This window comes from Bombus huntii, chromosome 7, assembly GCF_024542735.1.
Source record: "Bombus huntii isolate Logan2020A chromosome 7, iyBomHunt1.1, whole genome shotgun sequence".
NCBI classification, from domain to species: Eukaryota; Metazoa; Arthropoda; class Insecta; order Hymenoptera; family Apidae; genus Bombus; species Bombus huntii.
The window spans coordinates 2342990-2369025 of NC_066244.1; the positions used below are offsets into that span (position 1 = coordinate 2342990).

The window sequence follows — 26036 nt, forward strand, 5'->3', positions numbered from 1 at the left end:
CGTTTGCCAAGAAAAATGGTAGTATCCACGAGGTAAAGTGGTGCTCGAGAAACTATAGCTCGGTTCTTATTGCACGATAGTATGGTAATCCAGCAAAGTGTGAAAAGTTCCATAAACGATTATTCAGGAGGGAATAGTCGTTAGAGTTATTCCATGGAAATTAGATCGAGGAATGAAACTCTTTTGTCTAATTAAAGCATAATATCTTTGTTGGTGAAAGGTTGCACTATGCTTACACTGTTGCCCATGGATTAAACGTTTCATGAAAATTAATTGCTTTCTCCGAATGGCAGTCTATGTCTATGTTATTTCGTTCGGTTCTTTGGAGTGATGGTTGTTCGCGTTTCACATCCAGCTTTTACAATTAAAGGTCGAGCTAATTTTATAAAAGTAATTATGAAATACGTCGTTAATTTGACAAAGTTTTTTAGTTTGCAATCATTGTGATTCTATCTATATATTGTGAGCCTATTGCACGCAATTAAAAGGAGTGCCACTTCCACTTATTAGTGTTAATTGTGTAGAGAACTGAGATATTAATTAATTAATAGTATATCTGTTTGATACAACTCGTTTTGACACTATACTGTTAATTTGATTGATATTCTGAGAAGTTTTATTATGTAAGTATAATTAAGGGGACATTGTTAATAGATTGTTGTTTTGTCGTGTCAAGATTTATTCGAAAGCACGATTATCGTTTGAGCAAATGAAATGATTCATAAGTTACGACGCCATTCATAAGTTACGAAGAGACGCCATCGAAAGTTTCAAATTGTACCAATTAACGAAAAATTATTTAGTTTATATCGATGAAAATCTGAGTTAAGTTAAGGTTTTTACATATAAGGGCTCTCTCTACGCCTTTATAGTCATTGATCAACGCGTTCACAGTGACACGCTTGGCAGTTTGCACGGAGTGGCCAACCGCGATACTATGGTTGAATAGTGAGCAGGGTTTGAGCGATCTCGCACGGTCGATGGACTCGCATAAATTAGAAGCGTTAATATGCGTTAGAGCAATCCCATCTCGGTTATTGCCCAAGGGATCGTATCGTAGCTGCATACGTTGCACGTACCGTTATTGTATTTCTCGTTCCATCGCAATTTTGCAGAGTATAGTTCGGTGTTAAATAGGCGTTTTCAAAAACAGACAGTTAATCATGATAAGGAAAAGAAGAGGAGCGAGCAATAATTCATATAGCTTCTTCGTCAAGAATTCTTTTTAAAATGACACCAATCGATTTTAGGCTAAAAATTCTTTGCTTTCGATCGTAAAGTCACAGTTAATGATTGTGTCATTACCGAAGATCTATTCGTGTTTATTCGATATATTAGAATCGATCGATAAGCAGTACCATAAGCAGTAAATGTATTAACATGAAAAGAAAAATAATTTAGGGATTAATATATAAATATAATGAAAGCAATGTCACCTAAAGATTTTGATTACGGCGGTTCGGACCCGGCGTGTGTAGACGGTGCCGGTGTTGCTATCGTTGATTGGCTGAGTGGAACGCGGCGATGGCGCCTATTGGTCGACGCGCGGAGGTGCGTTCGATAGCCCGGCTCGAACCCCCAGTACCCGGCAGAGCCTCGTACGGGAAACTGCTCCGTTTACGTGTTGTTACTTTCGAAGCTCCGAAACTCGTCCGCAGACCGCGTGCCCACATTACTTTTCGCCGTCCGTTCCTCTTTCTCTCGTTTCTTCTTTCCTCTCGTGTTGACCTCCCTTGCTGTCTGCGAACAGATTCCATTGCGTGAACACGGTGATCGAGTCGTTTTCAGTTCCGTTTCCTTTCCTTCTTTCTCCCTTCATATATTAGTGTCGTTAAGCGTCGCGCCAGAGATTGCGCGTCAAGTTCGCGACGCCGTTGTTTTTTTCCTGCAGTCAAGTCGAGCGGTGCGACTCTACGAATCTTTCGACCGCCGCCGGGTGTCGTTACGTGCTTTTATTGTGACTGAACCTTTTGTGTTCCGCGAGCTCTTGTTTATCCAGTGCCCCTTTTGTTGCTTTTTTGAGGATTTTTCTTCTACATCCTGCGAGATCGACTCTACGGCAGATCGTTCCTTCTCCACGGTGTTCATATTTTTTGGTAAGCGTTTCTTCTTTTATCTATTGCCGTTCTAATAGCGTCATTTATTATCTTTTCTTCGTTTGTTATTCGGGTTCTGCGTCGCATTTCTCATATTACGTACAGCAATGTTTTGTTTATTCCACACTGGTTTAACATGCTACCGGGACAAAATTAGAAATCTAACCTCTTGACGAGTTTCGTATTACGCGACCGTGAACGGGGAAACTGCGCCACATCCGCTGTGTTAATGTTTTTGCAAATAGCATCATCGTGTTGATATGAAAATTTGACGAACGTATATGCAAGATCAAACATTAAGAGGTTTCCGACATCTGGTACCGGATATTGTCGTGTCTTTGTACACGGCGGTTATTTACCAAGAAGCAAATATAAGTACATTTGTCAAAAATCAAGGAACTGCAAGCTTACCATTCGATGTAGAATCTGTACTCACAGAAGTCGTAAATATTTACCGACCTCGAAAGCATTTCACTCGAGACGTTTCTCAACGTCAACGCTTCCGCGTTGACATTTGTCATGCCTCGTGACGCGACGATGCAAAACGAAACGATACGGACCAGGACGGATGCGTACAATCGCTATCGTCGATGTTAACTGCTATCGATTCCCGGTAAAGGATGTAAGAAAGATTACTTTTAATTAATATGTTTCTATTCGTTCGCTCGTCTTCAATCGCTCAATCATCGTTCTCTGAATCATTAATTTGTGACGCATTATGCGCAGTTATTATGGCGTGGTAGCGGCCGTCGATGATAATGTCTATTAGGGGGAAAGCTATCGTTGCGATGCGCCTATATCTTAATTGCAAATTGCAACTATTCGCAGGAAATTTGCCAAGGCTGAGTTGATTGAAACAGCCACTGTTTCCTGCCAGTTCCGGAATAACGACGACGACGGCATTATTCGACATTAAATCGACATTATTCAGCACTGATGACGTTTGCCGCTGCTACTTTGATAGGTCAATATCGATGACTTTATGCTTCTTCTTGCTTTCTGATGCCATTTAATCTTTCGCTCGAAAAAATATTGCGAGCAGGATAATTATTTTATAACTTCTGCTTTATTCTGTCTGCTTGCCACTGCTATGTTTTGCGGTTGAGCCGTCCAACGTTATCGCATTTGTTAATAATTCGAAGCGTTAAATATGTACATATCTGGTAGGTAGATACAACGCGTACCTGTACAGATAATATATTTTCTAGCCGTAACCACGTTATTCTTGTCGTCGATACGCTTACAGTTATATATATTTTTCCGCGAACCGTCCTTGAATGCTGCATTTCGCAACCCAATCTCGAAGATGAGTTTTCGTTTCTCGAATATCATGTGTCGTTCGAATCCATGTAATTTTTTACGCTGGATTCCCGATAAGCTAACACATCATCGAACAGCTTTCTCCTCCATCTCCGAAAAACCATCGTCGTCGTCTAATTCAATATGGTATGTCAATATTTGGTTTTTCGCGGCTACCACGATTCACAATCGAACTTTATTCGATCATTAAGCCTCCGGCACGGGTGATAATCGTCGTATGGTGACAATTAGATTAACGAATTGCTCGAAAAGAAGCTTTGTAAGAAACGTTACGATCGATTGATTACGCCGATACGGTTGATCTGTTGATTTCATCGAGATACGGAACTTAAACTTGTAGAATCTATCTGCCCGTTTCCTGCCAGTTCATCAAACCTTGTTTTCGACCTTAGCTCGTACTACAACGAGGCTTGAACCGTTTTCTCGAGATTGCTTTGTTTTCAGATTTAAAACATACAGGCGTCTGTGGCGCGAGAATACAGGAATTTTCTGAATTTCGGGGATGTTTGTCGTGCATGTCGAAAAATAAGTCACACTGATACATTACAGTAAGGAGATGGACTGGTAACTTGTGAATTCTCTTTCTATTTCTTGATAGCGTCGACGAGAAATTCCTTTGTCTCTCTTCGTCGTTTATATTTTTCTACTACGGTCCTATACATACATATTTACGCAAGTGCATGTAATAACTTTTAAGTTTTCTTACTAAACAAGGATTTGAATTTGGGAATTTTAACGCTGTTAATATTACAACTCATCGTAGTTAGATGACCCTGACGAAAGTGGGCTTATAAAAAATAATAATACCATACAAACACGTATCTCGTTTAATTCACAAAAGTTTTTATATCTTAAAATACAGATGGCTGGAAATGCTTGTATTTTATTTACATTTGCCTTGCGTACACACCAATATGTTACAATAATTTTATCCTTCGCGCTTTACGAAAAGATGAAATTTGTGGATGAAAAAGTAGGCAGATCTTTTTCACGTAGGACGGTGAATAGTTTCAACTCTCTGCCGTGTTCCCCATCTCAGTTGTACAGATTATTTATAGAATATTGCTATATCTGCAATATGTAGATAACCACACCGCGCCGATATTGGTTTTACGTTCGCGGATCCTGCACACGTGTACATGTATTTGTTTCGAATGCAAAGGGCCGCGAGTCGGTATCGAGCGAGACCGGTATTTCCTATAAATATGTACATATACATTGAGCGCGATCAACTTTTAAAGATTTGGATGCGAGAATACGCGCGCGTGCTTACGTGCGTGTGTATGTGAGAGAGAAGGAGAGAGAGAGAAAATTATTTTTTAACGAGACGAAAATTCTTTCGATTGTCGATAAATGCATTGTTTGCGGGTAAGGGAAAGACGGCGCGTGACGTTGAAAATAAAAGCAACTGCGGGAAGTGAAATATTTTTCGTTTTTGCTTCTTTCTTTTTAAAAACGGTGCACGCCATCGTGAAACGGAATTCGCACGCGAGAAGACGAAAATCTTTTCTTCTCGTGCTCGATCGTATCTCAGTTTTGTTCCCTTCGTGTGCACGTAGGTATATATGTGTAATATATATACATATGTATGTTTATGTATATTTCATCGTCGTAGTCGTCCGCTTGTGCCTCGTGACTTTTTAAAGAAGTGTGACGAAGAATTAAATTGCGAAGCTTCGGGAAGAGAGTGCAAATCGTTTAAAAGAGAATCGAGCAACGAATTTCATTTCGTATAATTTTTTTCTTCCTTCCGGAACAGTTTGAGCAGTTGGAAGATCCACTTTAATTCCTGACTCCGTAATGGCAAACAATTAAAAGCGTAGAATTGTCTGTGTTCTTCTCTAAGGTTTATTATTCGTCGTGGCAACAAAATAACAGTACGGAAAAACACATTATTAGAGGAAAAGAACGAAAAGAGAGTTATTTTCCTGAGGTAGGCGGCCGGAAAAGTGGAATTCGTTAAAGTTCCTTTTTGTTGTGCAACAGGAAACTCAGATTATATCTTATTACACGTGAGAACTCTGTTGGCGCATTATCTTCGCGCGTATTTCAGGATTGTAATCGTATCCGTGAAATGCCGCGATAACTCGCGTGTTTGTGCATAATACGTGAGAAAGCAAGGGGAGTTTATATTTTTCCACGGACCTTTGATTGCAAATGGAGAGAGTCGAGCAACCGTTATATCCTCTACAAATTTAAAATTTAAATTATTTAAAAAACAAAGGTAAAGGACCGTCTCCGCTCTCCGTTTTATATTTAACGCTCTTCACATCGTTAAGAAGCATTTCGTTTTGTATACACGAGCGTCTCTTTGTTCGCTCTGACCTGTTTCTTTCCTTCGTGGAACGTCGTTCTTATTCACAGAGTTCGAAGTTTCGATTCCGATTTATCGATTCGCGGTCAAAGAAGCTCTCGAGTTTAGAATAGCCAAAGGGGTACGCGTGTGCAGAAAAGCGCGGCGGAGGTTCAACGAAGCATAGCCCTCGAGAAGGTTACGAGAGGTGACTAGAGAGCTCCTGGAGTGGCTGGAGCATCAGCGCGAACAGGACTCGAAGAACTTGCGGGAAACCTAATTCGAGGACGTACGTACCGATAGTAGAGACAAGGGCTTCATGCATATTCAGCGTATTTGTGGTCAGAACAGGCTGGTAACTCATTGTACTAGAAGGCCCAGCATTTGCCTTACCTTGACGCGAAGGGTAGGAACATGGAAATTGGCGAGGGTTGAGCGTTCGTTACTCGAAAACAGTGCGACAGGTGAAAGAGCTGTCCGTCTTGCGACCCCCTTTCTCTTCGCGCACCTGCTCGATTTAACGACTTTGCTCTAAATTGAAAAGGCCTTGGGTCTTGTTTCCGGGAATAAATCCGTTCGTTCTTCGTTCCATTGCCGAACAACGCTATTTATCTTCGATTATCGTATGAGAATTTTCATTCAACCAATCTACACATGCCATTTTCTGGTCTTTGTTAAACAGCGTTCGTAGTTAAAAGACGCATAGTTTCTTCTAACAACGTTCGCATGATCTTGAGCTTTTCGTTCAAGGATGTGTTTATCTCATTTGTAACTAATGGCATTATACCTGTACGAGAGTTAAGCGCCGCTATGGAATGACTTCCATTTACATGGAATTCCGCTTCACTTCGGAAGATATATCCGACGTCTTCCGACTGTAATAACATCGTAATAATCTTAGTCTCGCGACGAAGTAGCATTCTTTGCGTTATGGAAAATGGAGAAAAAACGAAGGACGCAAAGGGGAAGGTTTTAGAGGATGTTGCTCGCTCATTGGATGGAAACTCGGAATTTACATATCAATGGGATATCGATGACTTGTCCTTTGGGAGAAACATACAGAGAAGGAGAGAAAGAAGAGGAAAAGGTGTACTGTCACAAGCAGGAATCTTGCTCGTGGATGGTGGACAAGTCCTCGAAGGAAACGGCTCAAGAAATCCGAGATATTCTCTCGTTATTTTCAGCGTCATTTCATATTTCACAACGTTTGTCCTTTTCGATGGACTGTTGTTCTGTATTCTTTATACGGTTGCATTGATCGATGATTGGATGATCGTAGATTCTTCAAAGGAGAGTCTTCGTTGAATGTTCGCATTTCTCGCTCTTGTTACATGTATTTTGCTTTGTCTCTGACGAAGAACACGTTGGTACATCAGGCATATCTATATTCTTCTCTCCTCGTTTAGATTTCGTCGTATATTATTGGAGTGAGGTTTGCTACCGAAAATTCTCCGGTTGCCTTTGGAACTAGTAATTTGCATATGCTCCACTGTGTCGTGGATAATGCACGACTGTCGATCTGATATTTCCTTCCAAGGACAATTTTGCACATTGCAGTCACGTAAGCCCTTCCACTTGCTCGCTCCCATCGCGTCGTCTGATTTTGGATTCTTCCCTGTGCCCCTTTTTCGAGGTCAAAATATCATTCGGTTTGCGCGCGACTCAATAGAGTCTTCCAATCGTTTTCTGTCGCTTTCCAACCATCGGTTTCCGCGCTACCGCAGGATATGATTATCCGCGATTTTTCGAGCTTACGTCGTTTCCTGTCGTGTCGCCACGAGTGTTATCGGTATAGCCTTCCAAAAGACCGTAAAACCTGAAATTTGAATAATCGCGTTTACAAGAAAGTTGTGCAAATCTTATAACGTATTTCTTTCGAACGGGAAAGTTCTCTTCTTGCTCGCTCTACTGGCTTACAAATATCCCCTGTACATACAACTTTTCGGTAAAAAATCTTCTTTACAGTTTGGTTTAGTTTCTTCTTATTTCTTTTGACGATCACCGATATATTCCGATACTTAGCGATATTTCGATTGTAGGTCGTTCGCTTGACCATTCACAATGCAAATTGGATTCTTAAATTAAGAATGGAACTTGGTCGATGTGTAAATCGTACGGACCACAGCCTCTTTTTTATATCGTATTTTATTCTTTGTGATACGAGGCAGTGAGAGATAGTAACAAAGAGAAGAAGGAAGGAAAGCGTGGGTGGTGATGCAGGGTATAGGGAGGTGGTCGCATTGATTCTTCGCCGAAGGCCGGATAGTCGGTGTGGAGGGTGGTTTTCAGCCTTCTCTTCTACTTTCGCTTGTTCTCTCTTCACGAGTCTCTTTCGTTCGATAATGGAGGTTCGGATCGAGATACCTGCCTACCCGCTTATATTGTACGTATCACGCACGTAAATATTTGCAGGAGTACACGTGCGTGTGTACCGTATGCACATGCACAGTTTGTGCGCGAGATCGTGCGATCGTGTATATGCGTAATATTCGCGCGAGTAAAAGTATACATAGGTAAAGTAAGCACGCAGATAGGTAAGCACTTTACGTGATTGGCCGAGCCTTGGGAAAAACGACAGGTCTTAACCCTTTCGTTTGATTTTTCTACTTTGTGGAAACTCATCGATAATTCCTGTCAAAACTTTTCCGGTGCCCCACTGCTACCGTTTCGTGAAGGAGCTGCTTGCTCTCGTCGGCCAGCGATCTTATGTTTTCATTGCAAAAGGTAGCATGCATACCACGATCGTTTATTTCTGTTAATCTTTTACGTTTCGTTTAGGCATATACGTACATGATAATAGAGTTTCTCAGAAGAGATTCCCAAAGGATCTTTTCAACGTTATGTTATGCCGACGTGATGGTATTTCATGAATACAATTTACCTGTATATACTGTGTGAAATTGCTCCGATGAATTAATCACACACCGCAGAGCGTGATTACAATTTTTAGTTACAAGAGTTTTCCACATGATGAATCGTGCGATATAACGCGTAAAAAATAATAGTTTCCGACGTTACGTATATTTACAATCAAACGCTACGTTAACCATTATTTTTCGCAATTGCAGAAATTTAAAATATCTTTTCTCTTCTCTTTTTTCATAAATTATCTTGTGCAGCACTTTTCTCGATTAAAAGAAGCCAATGTCTGTTTCTTCCTGTTTCTCTCTTTTTACGCGGTAGACTTTCGATGCGAGGGTTCCTCCGCATTTATCGGAAAACGATGGTAGGTTTTGGTGGTGAGTAATTTGGTTAGGTGAAGTATTTTTCTCAGGCAATATTGGAAAGTGCGTGGCAGTGTATTTTCTTTACTAGGAAACTCGACGACGGCACTCTTTTCGATTGAGGGATATTTTAACAGTTTATGCTTACTTCTTGCATCTACATGTATGTTCCAAATATAATCCCTTTAAAGTTTTTCTTTCTCTCGATCCAAACGTCCGTGTCATTTAAAAATTTGTTCGGTATTTTTAATCAGCAAGTAGCATTCATTCGTGAAATTCTAATATCCGCTGGATAACTGAACGTTCTATTGTTTCTGAAATTAGCGTAGAGATTTAAAGGAAACTGCTTCGAAGATGGTATTTTGTTGGATTCTTTTTAGATCGATGACAGGATCCGGAAGAGGAAGAAAATAAGGCAAGGAGTGTTTTGAGAGACAGGGTGAAGTGGAGGCAGGTAAGATTGCCTTGGCAAGAAAATATTCTCCCGGCTGCGTTCGTCGCATTCCATAAGGATCATTACGTCAAATAACAGAAATCTTTCGAGTCTTTTTCATCTCCTTCTTCTTCGCCTTGTCTTTCCCTTTCCTCCCCTTTCTCTAACTTGCGATTTTCTATTCTATGCTTTCCTTTATCATCCATTGTCTTTTTTCGATCTTCTCTCGGTTTCTTTTTCACGCGGGTTTTCTCCAAAGTCGACTCTCGGGCCTTTACAGCCTGTACCCTAACTCCGTTCGTGTTACATAACACCGCTGACTACAACAACGGATCCTTTACTGTGTGTGAATAGCGAAGGGAGAATCGCAAACTGTCTAATCAACTTTGCTAATATACAGGGTGGTTGGTAACTGGTGGTACAAGCGGAAAGGGGGTGATTCGACGCAAAAAAAGAAGTCGAAAATATAGAATAACGATTTTTTTTTCATTTCTTTTTTTTTTTTAATTTTTCCATCGAGACAACGATCTACAGTGAGATCCATTATAACGAAACGTGATAAAGTGCACGCGTACCGAGCGAGAATTGAAAGTAGATTTTCTCGAAAACAAAGCCAAACGAAAAATTTTTATTCTATATTTTGTACCACCAGTTACCAACCACCCTGTATATTGCTAATGTAATTCGATGCACTTACCGCACCACTGCCGAAAAATCCAAATGTACGTATATTAACCACCAATTATTATCGTCATCGCTTTCATCGTGTGAATTGCATGTTAGATTTTAAAACGACATTATTAGTTGCATATGATATAATGTATCGTAATCAAGGTTTCATTGATACCGTCAGGATGTAGGGTAATTAGTGCATTGTAATCGGTGATTATCATCGTTTTGATTGAGCTTGTTTTATCGTTCGGAACGCATAATTTTCGTATATTCGACAAACCAATTGCGTTCAGTGATGAATCGGGATATTTTATCAAGCCAACAGTATGGATTTGTCGACAATATACTGTGTATAGATTTGTATTTTTGGGCGAGTTGCTTCTTTCCCTCCTCCCCTCCCCTCTCTCTCACTCTCGTTATTTCAACAAGATTGTATTGCGGTTAATAGCTCAACCAAATTAAACTCTTCGTTCGCGTAAATGAGTTACAAATCGTTGAAGGTTACAAATATTACGCAGTTTTGTTCCATAGCATTAGCGATATTAATTTTAATTTGTTTCGTTGTGTAACAGAATTCTTTTTTAAGGAAGGTAGCTCAAAGCACAGAATTGATAGTTAAAGTTAGATGTGGGATTGGAGGATGGTATGTAAGGACACGATGTTCCGTTCGATGGGAATATATTATTCATGGATGGTTTACTCAAATATGCGAGTAGAAGAAGCAAGAAGATATAAACACGAATTGAAAGTCTAAGGTAATCTTCGATATGGAAAATCCAAGAACGACACGTAAGAAACAACGACGTTAAGAAACAAAAAAAGAAAAAAAAAAAGAAAACGTTTAAACGGTACTTAAATGGTGTTAAAGAATGATGTAGCATAGCAGCGTGTAACTACGCGTTCTGGATACTGACGATGATTCGTGGGAAAAAAATGAGCTATCGTCGTAGATCGAAAAGATGCAGCAGGTTTACCGCGCAATAAAAAATGAGCCGAGGCTCGTAAAATCTGAAAAGAAAGATACACTTTTGCCAGCACTTGATCGATTCTGGTAATTCATGATACGAAATGCAAATCATTTTACTCGGCTAATAAGATTACAGCTGCTTTCGGACTTCCTTGCGTGCTCGAAGGAACAGATTATAAGCAAATGTTAGATGTATCGTTGGTTGATATTATGCTATATATGTACATATATACGTGGCATGTAGTTCGTCGTCACGGAACCAAATATCGATATTACTATCTAAGGCAGATGTCAATTGAAACCTCGTAATACAGTAACACTTAGTTTACAATCCGTGTCGCGATACAAAGTGTACCGTTCTATGTGAGCATGAATAGAATCTTGAAATCGAGTCTAGTATCTTTACAAACGTATCGGTTATACGTCGGTAGTCGCGTATCTCCAGACATGAAATACCTTTAATTCAAGTTTCTTATTTCGCCTGAAGCAAGATGAAGAGTATATTCCGTTCGACACGCGTGCAAACGTGACTAGACATTTTTCCGCAATTGCAGGCATTCAGGGTATGCACTCTGACTTCTACTAATTTTATGGAATTCAATACGATCACGTCGTCATTGGTCCTTATTCACGTGCGATTCGTGTGCTCGGAGTACCGGTTTGAAGATATCCTGTTACGTTCTCGTTGAAACGCGACGGAGGGAAAAATGCAAGCAGCAAAACAGTGTAATAAGCGTTCGTGATTTGATCGAACGTGTCAATGGAGGAAGATGAGGGCCAGTAGATGAATATGTTCGATGAATATGTTACATGCCGAGACAAAATCGGAAGAGAGGAGAAAGAAAGGAGAAAGAGAATACGAATAGCATGAGAAACGAATCGGAAAGACTCGACTTGATTGAAGTCGCTTGCGACACTCAAGGAAGAAAACCACTTGAGGCAAAAGTTTCTTCGAATTTCAAATAATCCTGAATGGATAGCAATTTGTGGGTCGGAGATTCGGAGTTTCAACTGCTAAAAACTTTTCTGCATCTCAACTTTTCACTATTCGAAAAATGCGTTCCATGGCAACTACGCAACCCGCTTTACTTCTCTTTTCTTATTACTTCGAGCGTTTGCATCGACGTAAACGCGTGATTTAGCGCAGAGTATTCGCTTTGAATCTTTTGGGAAAATATCTGTCTAATTATAAATTATAACGCACCTGTTACGATTATCTAATATTTATAAATTTCAAAGATGACACAATCGGTTCTGCTCTCACAATAATTGATAAATTAATTTCTCAGCCTGAATTGCGCCAACAGATAATTATTTTTTCATATTACATTCTCTATATTATGTGTAAATAAAGTGAATTTTCAACGTCAGAAATGAGTTCAAGTTCCGCGTGTTCTGTAAGTGAAGAACGTTATCTTCGCATCGTGGTACTTCTTCTTTCTCGACTTTGTTCAAAAGGTTGATTTTCCCACAAGGAGTCTTCGTTTTCGTGCGTATCGTTTGTATCTTCCCGACCAAGTGTCAAATACCTGTAGGGCAGCAACCGCTACTTTAAACACCGAGGATGTGGTTTTACCTGAATCAAATTCTTCGAGATCGTTCGACCGATTTGAATCCTACGGGACGATGCTATCCATAATTTTAAAGGAAAAGGTTCCATTTTAGGTGTTAGATACTCGAATAATGAGACAAGTGACTTGTATCTCGAAGATCGATGAAATACTTCAACGTGCTTCCAATTAATTAGCGACCTGGCGGACGATCGGCGTTTCCATTGGTATTCGTTCGAGATCGTGCGAGTACGTTGACATTTCCCTCATTTTCCAAGGAAACTTCGGGCTGACGATCAACATCGTAGTCTTTGCCGTATTGCATTCCTTGCTCTTTGGCGTTCCTGATACAGGAATTTACTAGTGACCCTTGGGGCATCCGTTAATCTCGAGATCATCGGATTAAAGCGAATTCGTATCGTCCACGCAAGAATACGTAGAATACGAGCTAGTATTATTGATCGATGACTCTGATGTTCTGTGACTACACCATGTATTTAAATACTTTTCTACGAAATACAATTCGCGTTCGTGAATGTTCGCCGAGCAAAAATGAATTTTCCATTTACGGTCTTTTCTCCTTGACGTCCGACCATGTTTACCGTTAGACCTTTACGAAGAGAGTTTCGATTCGAGCGCAATAGCACAGAGTTTGACGGAAACATATGGTGACGTGGCATCGTCAGATCTAAATCGAAATTATTTCAAGAAGCGACTTTGAGTAGAAGCTATCCGCGTGTGTTACATGCTTCTCCTCTACCGCCACCTTGCCCTCAACCCTTGGGGCATCTGTTAATCTCGAGATCAACGGATCAAAGTAAGTTCGTTCCAACTATACGAGAGGAACGGACGAAACGAGCTCTATTCCCTTTCTCCATCTGCTACTCTTGTACCCTCTCCCTTTTCTCCTCTTCTCTCCTGCTCACTCTTATTCTCGTCCTCGGTTTCCTTCTTTCTATCGTTCCCCCCGTCTTCTCTTCCACTCAGTATCAAAGTTGGATATTTTGCTGGAATTTTGCCGCGAGAGTGTACGAACGTTGAGTATTTTCCGGCTACTCTTGAATTCGTTGTACCGAACCAACGCGGCACTATCTTTGGTGTTCGATAGTAATTATGTAGCTGAATGAAACATTTTAATTATACGACGGGTGAGCTTTGTGCTCGGGATTAAATGCATGCCTCGGGCAGATCGCGCTCGTCAAACGTTATCTCTTCACGAAGAAGTTTAATGAAATTGTGTTTTCCATGGCTGAAAATACCTTTAGCCGTGACGCGTACGCGATAGCAACAAGAATACATTCGTACGAAGAAGTATCGAATGGCATTGGCACTGTTATCGTTGAACAGTGTTTCAAATAGTAAAATTTAGTCGCGTATAGGCGATCATCGATAGTCACGTAGATAAACGCGCTGGAACGCGGAAAACTAGATCGGTATATCGCAATCTCGCATTACGAAACACGACTCAAGGCAAGGAGGTTGATTAGTACGTTGAATCAAAGCGTTTCCATGCATTGGTCATTCATGGTTCCTTCAACTTGCCCGTGTTTGTAAACATAGGAGCACGCCTGTAGGATTACTCACAGGCTGGATACCGGTCTGGTCGATACTCGACAGCACTGGTTTCGCCTAAACTGTTCCCATATTCACGACCCGATTTTTCTCCGTGACTTTCTTGTGGAATTTCTCTCGTCTAAGTAGTTATTAGCGCAGCGGAAAAGGCGGAAACAGGATGAAAAAACGAAAGAGACATCGGACATGATCATACTAGACTAAGAAACGTTGTTGGTCGATGAAGCGAGTGAATGGCAGACGAAGAAAAAGACGCGGCTGAGCCGAGAGAAGATGTTGGGCGGATTGGAGGAATCGTGGGCCACGGATGGTAGGATCAGAACCACGCAGATGGGCATGAAGCAAAGGGAGAACCTTGGTTCCGCGATGGTGGTAGGGATGGAACGTGGTTTGTTCACTTTCCCGAATGATCAGCTCGCTTCCTCAGGGCGCGGTTGCGACCTCCTACCAGTTGAAGGATTATTCTTGACGAGAATTTCACCCATAATATCGTTAAATGGATGGTCGTCTGTTACTCGTTAACTTTATCATTGCATTATGATATCGTTACACGGTCGATCTTTACGTCTTCTTCAAGTTTAAACATTTTTCTAACACATCCTGGTCGTATACGTGATACGTGGATCAAGTACTGTCGTTGTACGTAAGTCGGAACTTTCAAGCTAGAATAATGCGTAGGTATGCAAGGTCCGTGTGAGATGGTGGTTTGCGCAGTACTCAAAACTAACTTCTTGAAATGGCTAAAAGTTTTTATAGAGTTTCGTGAGTACAAAAGAAACGTACTTTAACACCGGAACGTTATCATGGCCGGGGTTGTTTCAAGTTGTTTCCATAAAACCAGTTTCTTAAAAACTGTGTACACTTTCAAGTAGTGTTTGTAAGTAGAACTACGTTGTACATTGTATCGCAAAGTTATTTATATCAATTGCAATTCTATCGAAAGACAGTTACTTAAACGACTCAACGATTTGTGAATGAAAGAACAGCGAGGTCTTCATTTTCAATAATAATTGTCAAATGAAAACGTATCACTGCGTTTGTATTGATACAATTAAAAAAATAAGATTGGAACGTAATTTTGACGCGTGGATGAATACGGAAATTTCATCGAAACTCGTCGAATCGTAAAACACAGTTAGAACGTTTCGCAAGAACAAGAGGTAGGCACCTTCGAGTCTGAGTGTCCCCTCAAGAAGGATCGTTTCGGAATTTCTGACGGGAACCGGTTTTTAAAAATCGTGCAAACTTGGAAGTAGTATCCACCGGGCAAAACTACATCTACCTGGCTTGTAGATGCCATATTATTACCTGTAACGATTGCGGTCGGCTAACTCCACGTTGTAACAGCAGCAGTCGTAACCCTGGTGTTAAAGGAACATTCGAACGCGACTGTGATGGGCACTCGTGGTCAGAGCAGTCGAAACTAACTTTGTAGAATTGCTGAACCCGGTTGCAGAGTTTGGACCGGAAGGAAGGAAGCTGTCTTCACGCTTGAATGCCTTTGCAAAGACCGTCGCTTAAACATTGTGTGGATGCTGTGAATGTAGTTAATGAATCAATTGTACGGTATTGCACGGTGTTGCGAGCAACGCGATGTTTCGCCTATTTTTCTTTCTTTCTCTTGACTTTAAATATTGCCCCTAACCGAAATAGCAGACCACCCTATTAAAAGCGAAATTAAGATTTCTTCTGAAGACATACTTTATAATCTAAACATTTGACAAGGTTTTTCCTGAACAGCGCACACGTCTTTTCTTACTAGAACGCAATTGTTGGTGGTTAACGGTCGATAGATAGAGATTTCATAGATTGTGTTACGCGTTTTGGCAGCGATTCTTTGTGCTTTTATCGTGTGTGGTCTAACCTTCTTGCCTCCTCGTATTTATTGCGTTTTTTTGCTCTGTGACAAGCGTGGCTTGTCATCGAGGATTTCACGTACTAGATTCTAAATGTTTCGCACCAGCATCCCGTTAAGGTTGGGAAAACGGACAGTCATTGTAGCGTGGTCGATCGAATAGTGGTGTAACTTAATGTCTCTGCGTAGAGAAGAATACTCTTGAACGAGCTATCAGCGTAGAATATCTTTGTCGAGGTTTTCATCTCAAGATCGAATAGAATCAATTGACACCTAGCTATTAGGCAATTTTTTCATAAGTAATACCTGATCAAATTATCCTCTTTTCGTAAGATTATCAAACTGACCGCGACGAGTCGTATGCGAGGCGAGTCGGAGTCGAGACACATCCAAGGTGAACCAGTGTTCGAAGAGCAGTGCCACGAATACCTAGAGGTACTCTACATACATACTTGGTTGCTGGACGTTGCGGGCGCATGTCGTGCGTAACCTTAAGTCTCTGTTACGATTCCGTACACTCGTACGTTTGTGTAAATGAGTTGTATCTATAGACGATGGTATGTGATATTCCTCGAGTTAATCGAAAAAGAGATATCGATTAAATGTGTTGGCTTCGCAAATTGGCCGAATTCGATCCTTGGATGAAGATTTGTCCGCTTTCTTGGAACGTGTTTGTCATATTGTTTTTTGATTTATCGATGTTTTACGTATTCCACGCGCATAATGACTACCATTATAGGTGTCGTAACAGCTGAAAAGATATTGGGCTACCGAAACTTATGACCCTCGTGAGACCAACAAAGGTAGGATTCGGTATTTGCAGGAACCTCGGCAAATATCCTTTTCGACCGATTTATCACGGTCCCAGTTCCCGTACTTTGAAGACCAATTTTGAAGTTTTCTCCGCATCCTGCGGATTATTCTTTGAAAAGCCAGTTTCTCCGTAAATCCTTGCACATGGGAATGTCGTGAACGTAGGTCTTTCCTCGACGAATATACGGCCGTAGAAATGAATCTCGTTTTTTATTGTTACTAAGTCAACTGAGTCGCCTGCCTACTCGAACCGGGGCAACGTTTAAAACGTTTTCCCGAAAGAAATTCTTCCGCAAGAATTGTTCCGCGTGCTTATGCGTGTATCGCAGGAAAATTATTTCATTAGGAATCACACGATTCTGACTGGAATATGAAATAGACTTTGTTCGGCTTGTCGATATATAATCCGAGCTGTCTTTGTCTCTTTCTCGGAACGAGATCGAACATCATTTCCGAGCAGATCGGGAACGATTTACGAGTCTGTAAATCTTTCCCTAGAGGGATTTTCGTGGCGGACAGGCAACGAACCGTGTGATAGGATGTGAGGAGAGAGAAAAAAGAAAATACCGGGAAAGCACGGTCTCGTTTCCCAACGACGCGACGATTCGAGCAAGGTCGGACGCGTACACAAGCCAGCCGTTATAAATTCGTGTGTCCTGGAAGCCATCCTCTTGCTGCACCTGTACCTGCATTATCCGTAACACAGCTGTGAGCAGCGCCAGCGCGTTATTCGCTGGCAATAAATCGAGTTCTAAGTAATGGCCGATCGAAGCTGCGGTTTCGTGTTCTCCGGGATCAGGAATAAAGGGAAGCCATCCTGTCATTCGTCTTTAACTCCTTTCCCGGTATTGTCCGCGTACATATACATAGCAATCTTTGGCTTCGATTGCAACGGCAAACCAATTCGTCGATGTATTAGAACAGTGTCTCTAATCGCGTTCGTTGTCTCTTGTTTCTCCCATTTTCTAATCTATCTTCTTCTCCATTCTCTGTCACTACCCGTTACCTCCCAATTTATACCAGGAATTTCCAACAGACATTCCCAACGGAGTTTATTGAAATACACGCACAGGCTGCGATGTATAAATAATTCTTACTATGTTGGCTAGATTCGCTTAATATGCCATCTAAACATGTCCAGTTGTCGATACGAAGGATGTTTCCAAATTGGTTCTGGAATATTATCCTTCGTGTGCGGTTGTCGTGCATTAGACAAAGTTCTCCCCTTATAATTTAATACGCGTAACATAAAAGTTTGTAACTACATTTATACGTTTTACGTATATGCGAGGCGATAGGAACGCAAAGCTAAACCAAGCTATCAATAAATTTCACGCCCAAAGGAATATCAGATTTATGCCATAAGGTCGCGGATCAACATATGTGGAGTGATGGATCAAGAACCTATCGTATATTAGACGTTATTACCTTTTCACCTTTTTACTGGTACAAACGTTGGGCCGACATTCTCTCTGTTACGTTATGTCAGTAGTTATTAAAGCAGTTGAGGTTATCGCATCAATGGAAGCAGCGTTTGTTCGCCATTTGCGCGACTTGGTCAGAGGACGTAGCAATCAGCGTTTTAAAGAGAATTTCCGGGGTACATGGAACGCCGCGGTACAGAGAGTGACGCGATGCGGCATGGTAGCGCACAATCTATCGGAAAATTACGAAAGCAGTTAATATTTCCCGGCAAGGCTCGATCGGTTTCCACGAGATGGAATACGACGAATTAGCAAACAGTTGCGGGACGCTTACTCGAATCACAATGCTTGAGGGATCACGATAGGGCTATTATTTAGCTATCCTAGCTAAATTTATAAATGTCGACCTAGCTGTCACTTCATATTTTAATTAACGGAATGCCTGTGGAATTACCAACAATCAGTCTGAAAATACCTATTAACCGAAGCATCGGCATCAACAACTGCAATTAATATAGCGCAAATACATATCTAGTTCGTTTGTGGCTTGGATTGTACATTGATCACCGACCTTTTTAAACGCGATTTCGAAGTAGGCCCGATGCCCCCCTAGCTTCGCAATCTTCTCGATGTCATTACAGAATTCGAATCGAAATCATGTTTAAGTGTCCAAGTATCGTTCATCAATGCTTATCTTTTGTTCCACAGAGTCATAACTTTCTTGCGATTTGTGCACTCGAGTACGATCGAACGGAGACCAGTTATTGGAGATTCCTTTCTCGAATAAAGCTACCAAAGAACGACTGTAATACCGAGGCGGTCGTTCCCATGACACGATGTTTTCGGAGCTCTTTTACAAGCGTGCGGTCGCATCGATGCCGAACAGGGCCGCATGACGTTTTCGATTCATTCGGTGCTGTTCATTAGGTGCGTTTTCAACAGCAGGGTCTTCCTTTTTCGCTTGACCGTTTGGCTCTGTCTCATAAAAGATATCAAGTAGGAAGGATCGACGATCGAGCGTAAAATCGTCTCCGATTGTCTGTGAAGGAGACCGCGCATTCTTTCTCCGATACTACTAAACTCGTGAACGGCAGCCTGGACAGTCGACATTCAACGACTCATCGCGTGATCGTTAAAGGGAAAAAGTACGAGGGTTCGGTGAACAGGAAAAGCCATCATTCGAAGACGGCGAATCCATCGTTAGACTTTATTGCATTCGCTTGGAATCGACAGTTGCCGATAATACCGACAGAATCGTGTATTTGTCTAAGCTATTTCGAGAGTATTCCAATTGTTGGTAAATCGTTTAGAACAAACGCAAATTAGTTGAAACGGATCCTTTAAGGTACGATATCTCGTCAATCCGTAGTGCTTTGGAAGCTATTCTAGATATTTGTTTATGTCGAAACTGTGCTTCGACATAAGCACTATCGATAATTAAACGACGTTAACGGTGTAATTAAGTGCACCGCGCATGGGATTCTATACTAATTCAAACGCAGCCGAACGATCGTAGGTGTAACCAAGCGGTGGCCGGTACCTGGTCGCACAAAAAGCAAAAGCGAAAAAAAACGAGCTGGCGGCAAAAAGGTGGTTTTGACTAAACTGCAATGCACATACGGAGTTTTTTTTTAATATTTATTAAAATTACAATCAATTCTCGCGTTGAGAATTTTCAGTAATTTTTTGGCGTGGCGCAGTAACATGGCTAATTATTTATAATAAGTTAATACTTATTATAGATAAGTATAATTTGTAAGTAAGTATTATAAATAAGTAAATATTGCTTAATTTAAATAACTAATTGAATCTATCGTTTAGGTCTAGCGGATAGTGTCTCTTCAGCCTACGGATCTGGTCCGACGTATCAAGTAGTCCAGTGATTAGGGGGTTTCGGTGTTTGTTGACACTTTTGCTATATCTGTCGCTATATTTTGCTATTTCCTCTTTGACTGTGGGTATCTTGAGGTCGCGATATTGTTTCGTTGGTAACATACCAAGGTGTATCAATTAAGGATCTTAGCGTTTTCGATTGGAAGCATTGAAGTATTTCAATGTTGGAGTTACTTGCTATTCCCCATAGTTGGATTCCGTAGGTCCAGACAGGGCACATACGGAGTAGACCAGGAACCGATAATAGTTGGTCGTTCGCGATTCTCAACTTTCGATGCGCGCAATCTCTATTATTTTTCTCTATTTTTCCCAATGTCCACTCCTTTTAGACGCATTCCTCGTGACTTCGTACACGACGTTCATGCACGATAGACGACGTGAGCCCGTTGGCTCGCAACATCGTGTGTAGATAATCATAGGGCCGCGTGGCTGCGTCGATTGCGGTTTCTGTGCCCGGGGATGCGATGTCAAGCATTCTAGCTAACGATCGATCCTGCCAGCCAATTTTAATTAAGTTTACTCATATACCGTGATGGCGAGTTATAAAAGCACCTTGACAGACTACGCGATACACTGTTGAAACACTGTTTCTTTACTTTCGCGTACAGTAACTAAATTCAGTTCCTCCGATTTGATTTCATCTTCTGTTTTGCGTACGGTTAGTTTTCGACTTGGTCTGTTACCTATATTGTCTATACTATTGTGTCACAACGAAGGATTGACATCGATAGAGAAGTTGATAAACCGATGTTTGTTAATTTGTTCATGCGCATATATTCATAGCTATGTATCATCTTCCGCATATATTGCAACGTATATATCTATGCAAAACGGGTAACGCCAAATCTGCGAGTCATTCGTTATCGTTGATTCGGTGTAGGCTTGTTGTTTCATTCTTACCGCCGTAAGACTCAAATTATAGTAGGTATTAGTTAGATACGGATTCAATATGGTAGATTCGCATTAATTTTGGTAAATGTTGGAAAAGGTAAATGGGTAAGAGCTGACAGGTAAATTAGATAACTAAACTAGATATGAGTATCTTTTATCTAATGGCTACTTTAAGTAATTTCTTTGCCCACTTCCGTTTGTTTGCATGTCAATACAATGTCGAAAATTACTTTCACCTAGAACAGAAGTCCAAGTTCTCTCGCAGTTTGGTAGTATTGGGTTGTATGGCATTTCACGAGTGCAGATTTATAGGTAGAATCGTTCGAGACGATCTCTCTACAAAATGGCAATAGATTCATCGATGTGTTTACGGACAGGACAGATTTATAGAGGCGAAAGTTTTGCATCGTTCCACACCGAAGAAGCTATGATGACGTTGAAACTATCGATAAAACGATGATAACGTTCTAGCTGACAATACACCGATCGTGACAGTTTATATAGATCATTCTTGTTATAAGGTCAATTGATTACGAGCATAACCCGTGATATATGTCTTTCGTCTGTCATCAATCTCGCAAATGTATTTGCATACGTACATTGTCCTCAATGATCCGCGATGGCTCGAGTCACCGCTTGATGAAGTGATTAACTTACGAAATGGTACCTAAATTGCGTACGAGAAGGACGCTGGTCGCGATGACGCCATTCTGAATGCAGCCTTTATTTCGGTCCACCCTCTTGTTCCCCAAGCGTGATAATCATTCGAATTTCCGGCCTTTCGGCCGTAAACGAATTGGAAAGAGCAGGACAAAGATCGCAAACAAAAACCGTGCGTCGAAACAAGATCGTGTCGTCGCTACGTTGCAACGCCTTCTGACGATCGTGTGACTTTTACTGACGATTTGGGCGACACACCGATTGGACCAATAGGAGGTACAGGAAGAGCATCATTATAGGATTGAAGAGAAAGGGTTACCTCCTTTTCTTGCTCTCCTCCCCTTTGGTTCGTGCCTCTTGGTCATTGTCAGGGTCATTTCCAATTGGAAGTTTTAACCACCATTTCCTCTCGCTTAGCCGGTTTGTTTGTCCGATTTTATTGATCAATGCATTGCTCGCTTCCCAAGTCGTTCCTCTCGCATCACCCTCTACACTTCACTCTTTCGCGACGTTTCTGCCGTTCAGTTGGTATCGATCCGTTCGAATTCGATTAACAGTTGCAAATTTAATTACGTATAACCGCGCTCCTCCTCTCTACATTTTAGTCCCTTTCCTTTTTTTCTTTTCCTCAACTTGTTCGCTGTTCCTTCACCGAGAAGAATCTCGAGTCGGATAATTTCTCTTTCCTCCTCTTTTCGTGGTATTTTCTCGATCTTTCTTTCGCCCTCGATAGAGCTTATTTTCGAGACGAATGGAACTTTGCGGGAGTGTAATTGATGGTAACAGTAAACGAAGAGCGAAAAAGAACGTGTTTCTTTCAGGTCCGAACCTGAGTTAAAGTATGTACGCGACTAACTCCTACTATTCAATTTACTATCCCAGAGTCTTATTTTAAGATTAAAATATGCGTCGATAGTAGGAAATGTATTTGCCGGAAAAGCAAACGTTGATCTTATATATCCCGAAGACTTTTGATTCTTCCTTCCAAGAACTAAATATGTACATACTTGGAAAGTCAATATCGGCGAATCCATTACTATATTACAATATAGCCAGTCTTGAAGCGCACAACAAATTTACCTTTGCTTTTGCATAGAATTTCGAATAGAGAAGAGTGTCTCTTACTTCTGAATATTTTCGAGGTCGAAAGTTTCGATCCGACTAATTTGATAGACAGAAAATACGGCTAAGCATCGTTTGACGCGGTTCGCCGTGACTTTGCATCCGTCTTCGTAACTTTTGTCAAAGTTATTCTCCTCGTTCAATTAAAACAGACAGCATTGCCTCGCAATGCAAATTACGCGAAACGGAACAGTAAGATAGGCAAGATAAGATATGCAATGGTAAACGTCAACGGCATAATACGCAGGCTGTATTCAAAGCAGACAACAACATAGCCCCCTTAAACAAGCAGCTATTTACACCGATGATATCTGAGGTGGCGAATAGGAATCTCGCGTTAAGATTCGTGGTACCTAGCCAGGATCGTGTCAAGAGGGTGGCTGCCAAAGGCTCCACGGCATGGGTAATATGATTATTCTGCTCTGCCGGATGGCCCGAATCCGCGCGGCAAACTTTAGAAGTTGCGCGCGAGTACCACTCCAAGATAATGAAACGATCCACAAGTTGTCGAGTGTTCGCTACCTTCCTCCTATCTCCCAACCTTTCTTCGACCGTTGGCAACTCCTCTCTTTTTGCTTTGCCTTGTCTCGCCTTGCTTCGCCTCCTTCGAGATAAGCCGAAGAAACGGTCACCATGTCTTTTTTACATTTTGCGGAAAGAATGTTAAATTTCACGACGTTATTCCGACCGTTATCGAAACTCGACAAATTGGAAGATTAAGTTTGTCGTTAATTTACAAAATTCAACGCTGATAACACAGTTATGTTATAATACGGCCATTGATTAAATCAAACGATCTCGCTACCTTTTGCTACTTGATTTAATAAAGGTCTTGAATAGCGCTGCCTTATTCTCCAACATCTCATTAGCGGTTATTTACCGAGTGAGATGAATGAAAAGTGAATTCAGGGCGCGAGCTTTATGCGCTACGTATTTCTTTATCTTGGGAGAAATGTTATTTCGACCTGTTATTTTCCTATTATGCACGTTTATGATAATAAGCAGCCCCATAAATGCCCCATTTTCATATGTTAATAGCGATTGTGATATCGTTGGGTAACTATTATTTTTCATTACATTCGATAAAGCGTTGCTTTTGTTTACGGGAAACTCGATCTAGCCGGAAGGATTTTATCGTAGATTACGCGCTCGTTTCCAAATCGTCGCTAAACGATCGGGTCAATTAAATTTCTAAACTTGCTCTTTCGTTTCAATACTTTGGTTACTTTTCCGTAGTAATTTCCTTAGTAACCACGGAGATGTGAAGTTTATCGTTCAAATTTATTGGATAACCATTTTCTCTCCACTCGATTCTCCTATATTTCCTATCGTTGTATCACGTAGCGCAAACTTTTGAACAATATTAACGCAGCTTCTCCAATAATTCCCTCGTAAACCTCGACTGTCAGCGACATTGTTTCGCGCCAGTGGGTTTGTTAGCGAGAAACTCGTTTAGTTACTAACTTCGACCCCATCCACTTTGATAGAAGTCTTGGGTTATTCCTGCCTCTAACCTTAGTTTCTACCTTCGCTACTGAACTTACAAGTGACTGCGCACGTATCATTTTCTTTCTCCTTTCTTTCCCACGGTTTGACTCGGCGCTAAGTTTAACGACTGTGACACCCTTCAGCAACGCATATTACTACTTTTTTCCCGCACGTATAACTTTCGGCGGAAAGAAGTAAAGAAAGACAAAACTTAGGGTAAGCTGATGTATCATATCCTGCCCCTTTTTCTTTGTTCCGTCTTAAACAGTTCCTTTAAACAATAATGTCGTTTGCGCATGGTAAAGCGTCAAAGTGAATATACGCGACATGAATGGATAATCCCTTCATTAAACTAAGTACAGATGTCTTTACTCTTTATCAATTACATCGTTAATGAGGTAATTCGACGTGAGTCAGTTTTATCGGAACCACTGGAAGCTACCCGTTCTTTTTTCGTGTCAGAATACGCCTTTTTAATCGGCTAATGAGCAGTCAGCAGCACGACAAACCAAGTCTTATTAAGGTTTTCGTTCTAAAATGAAGCTCCTTTCATATTTAGTACAATGAAATCAACTATACGATTACAGAAATGTTCTTTAAAGGTTTGTCGAGTAATTTCGTTGGAAAGATTTGGGTTAGGTATTGATAGAATTGGATGGATGTATTAGAATCGAACTCGTGTAAGTAACAAAGCTCTTTGTCGTGGAATACCAAGAGGTTGAACATCTTCCAAGAGCATGGCATCTGAAACGTTCTCTGTACCATTGCCACTGACGTTGATCGGATGGATCGGTCCAATTGCTATCGGCGACCAATGAGATCGATGTATTTATGTGACCCACATGTGCATAATGTAATAGCTCGGTCCTAGTCCGTCCTGTGCAGACGTGCCGCGACAGCTGCAGTTAATGCATCGTGAAACACGGCGTTACTATCGCTTGTCTCTATCGAAGACCAAGCTCGATCGCCCGTACATTACCGCAAATCTGCATTGTTGTTTATCTGGTTTGATGAAATTGTTACTAAAAAATCTGTTAATCCACGAAAGGCAGTAGGTCTCACCGAATCCTCTTTCGATGATTGCAATTTCGTGTTCTATACATTTTTCTTTTTTTAACGAGCGGTTCGTAAGTCGATAAAAATGTCCAAGGGATACTTGTCAGAAGAAAAGAGATGGTCGACGACTCATCGAGCACGGAGTGAACGCACTCCTACTGGGTGTGAGAATTCATGATACCGCGATGTCATGCCATAGTGGTGGGAATTGCGTGACGTATATTGTACGCAACCTAAACAAGATATACGTACAGTACGGTGAATCTTTCATCCCCGGCCTCTATTTTCTGCCACCGGTCTCTTTCTTCGTTTCATTCAGCTATTCGTAATTAGCGAATTCACTGGCGCGTGTGTTTGGCGCAATTACGTAACTGACACGTCGACACGTCGGCTCATGGACGAGAAGGGTATTATTTCGCTTAGAATAAAGGGTTCAAACCTTGCGTAAGAAAGAATAGGCTACTGCCGCGTAAACGCCATCGGTCATTTCAGCTTGATGGTCGGGGTAACGACGGTGGTTTTGTTATACGCGAGGCGAGAGATCGTTTCGACGGCTTTTAAAATTAATGCGATAATGAATTCGGCACCGGTAAAATGTAAAACTGCCTAGAACGATGTTTTCTAAACTAACGACGCAAATGACTTCTTACGTTAGTGGGAAGAATTAACTACCTCGTGTATTCCTTGAGTGCTATAATTTCGAGAGA

The 26036-nt window shown here is 41.2% G+C and overlaps 1 protein-coding gene across 25 annotated transcripts in view; it reads left to right on the plus strand.

Annotated features, from left to right (window-relative positions):
* The first annotated feature begins 1560 nt into the window (after window positions 1-1560).
* Window positions 1561-26036, plus strand: part of LOC126867574 (protein turtle-like) — a 159630-nt gene continuing 135154 nt past the window's right edge. For 7 of the 25 annotated variants that reach the window (XM_050622192.1, XM_050622200.1, XM_050622207.1 and 4 more), the window contains exon 1: window positions 1566-2096. The gene's annotated coding sequence lies outside the window, so the exon portion shown is untranslated. Of the gene's footprint in view, window positions 2097-9313; window positions 9388-26036 lie in introns of all 25 variants that reach the window. The other 18 variants (XR_007690354.1, XR_007690353.1, XM_050622212.1 and 15 more) reach the window with 4 other exon arrangements.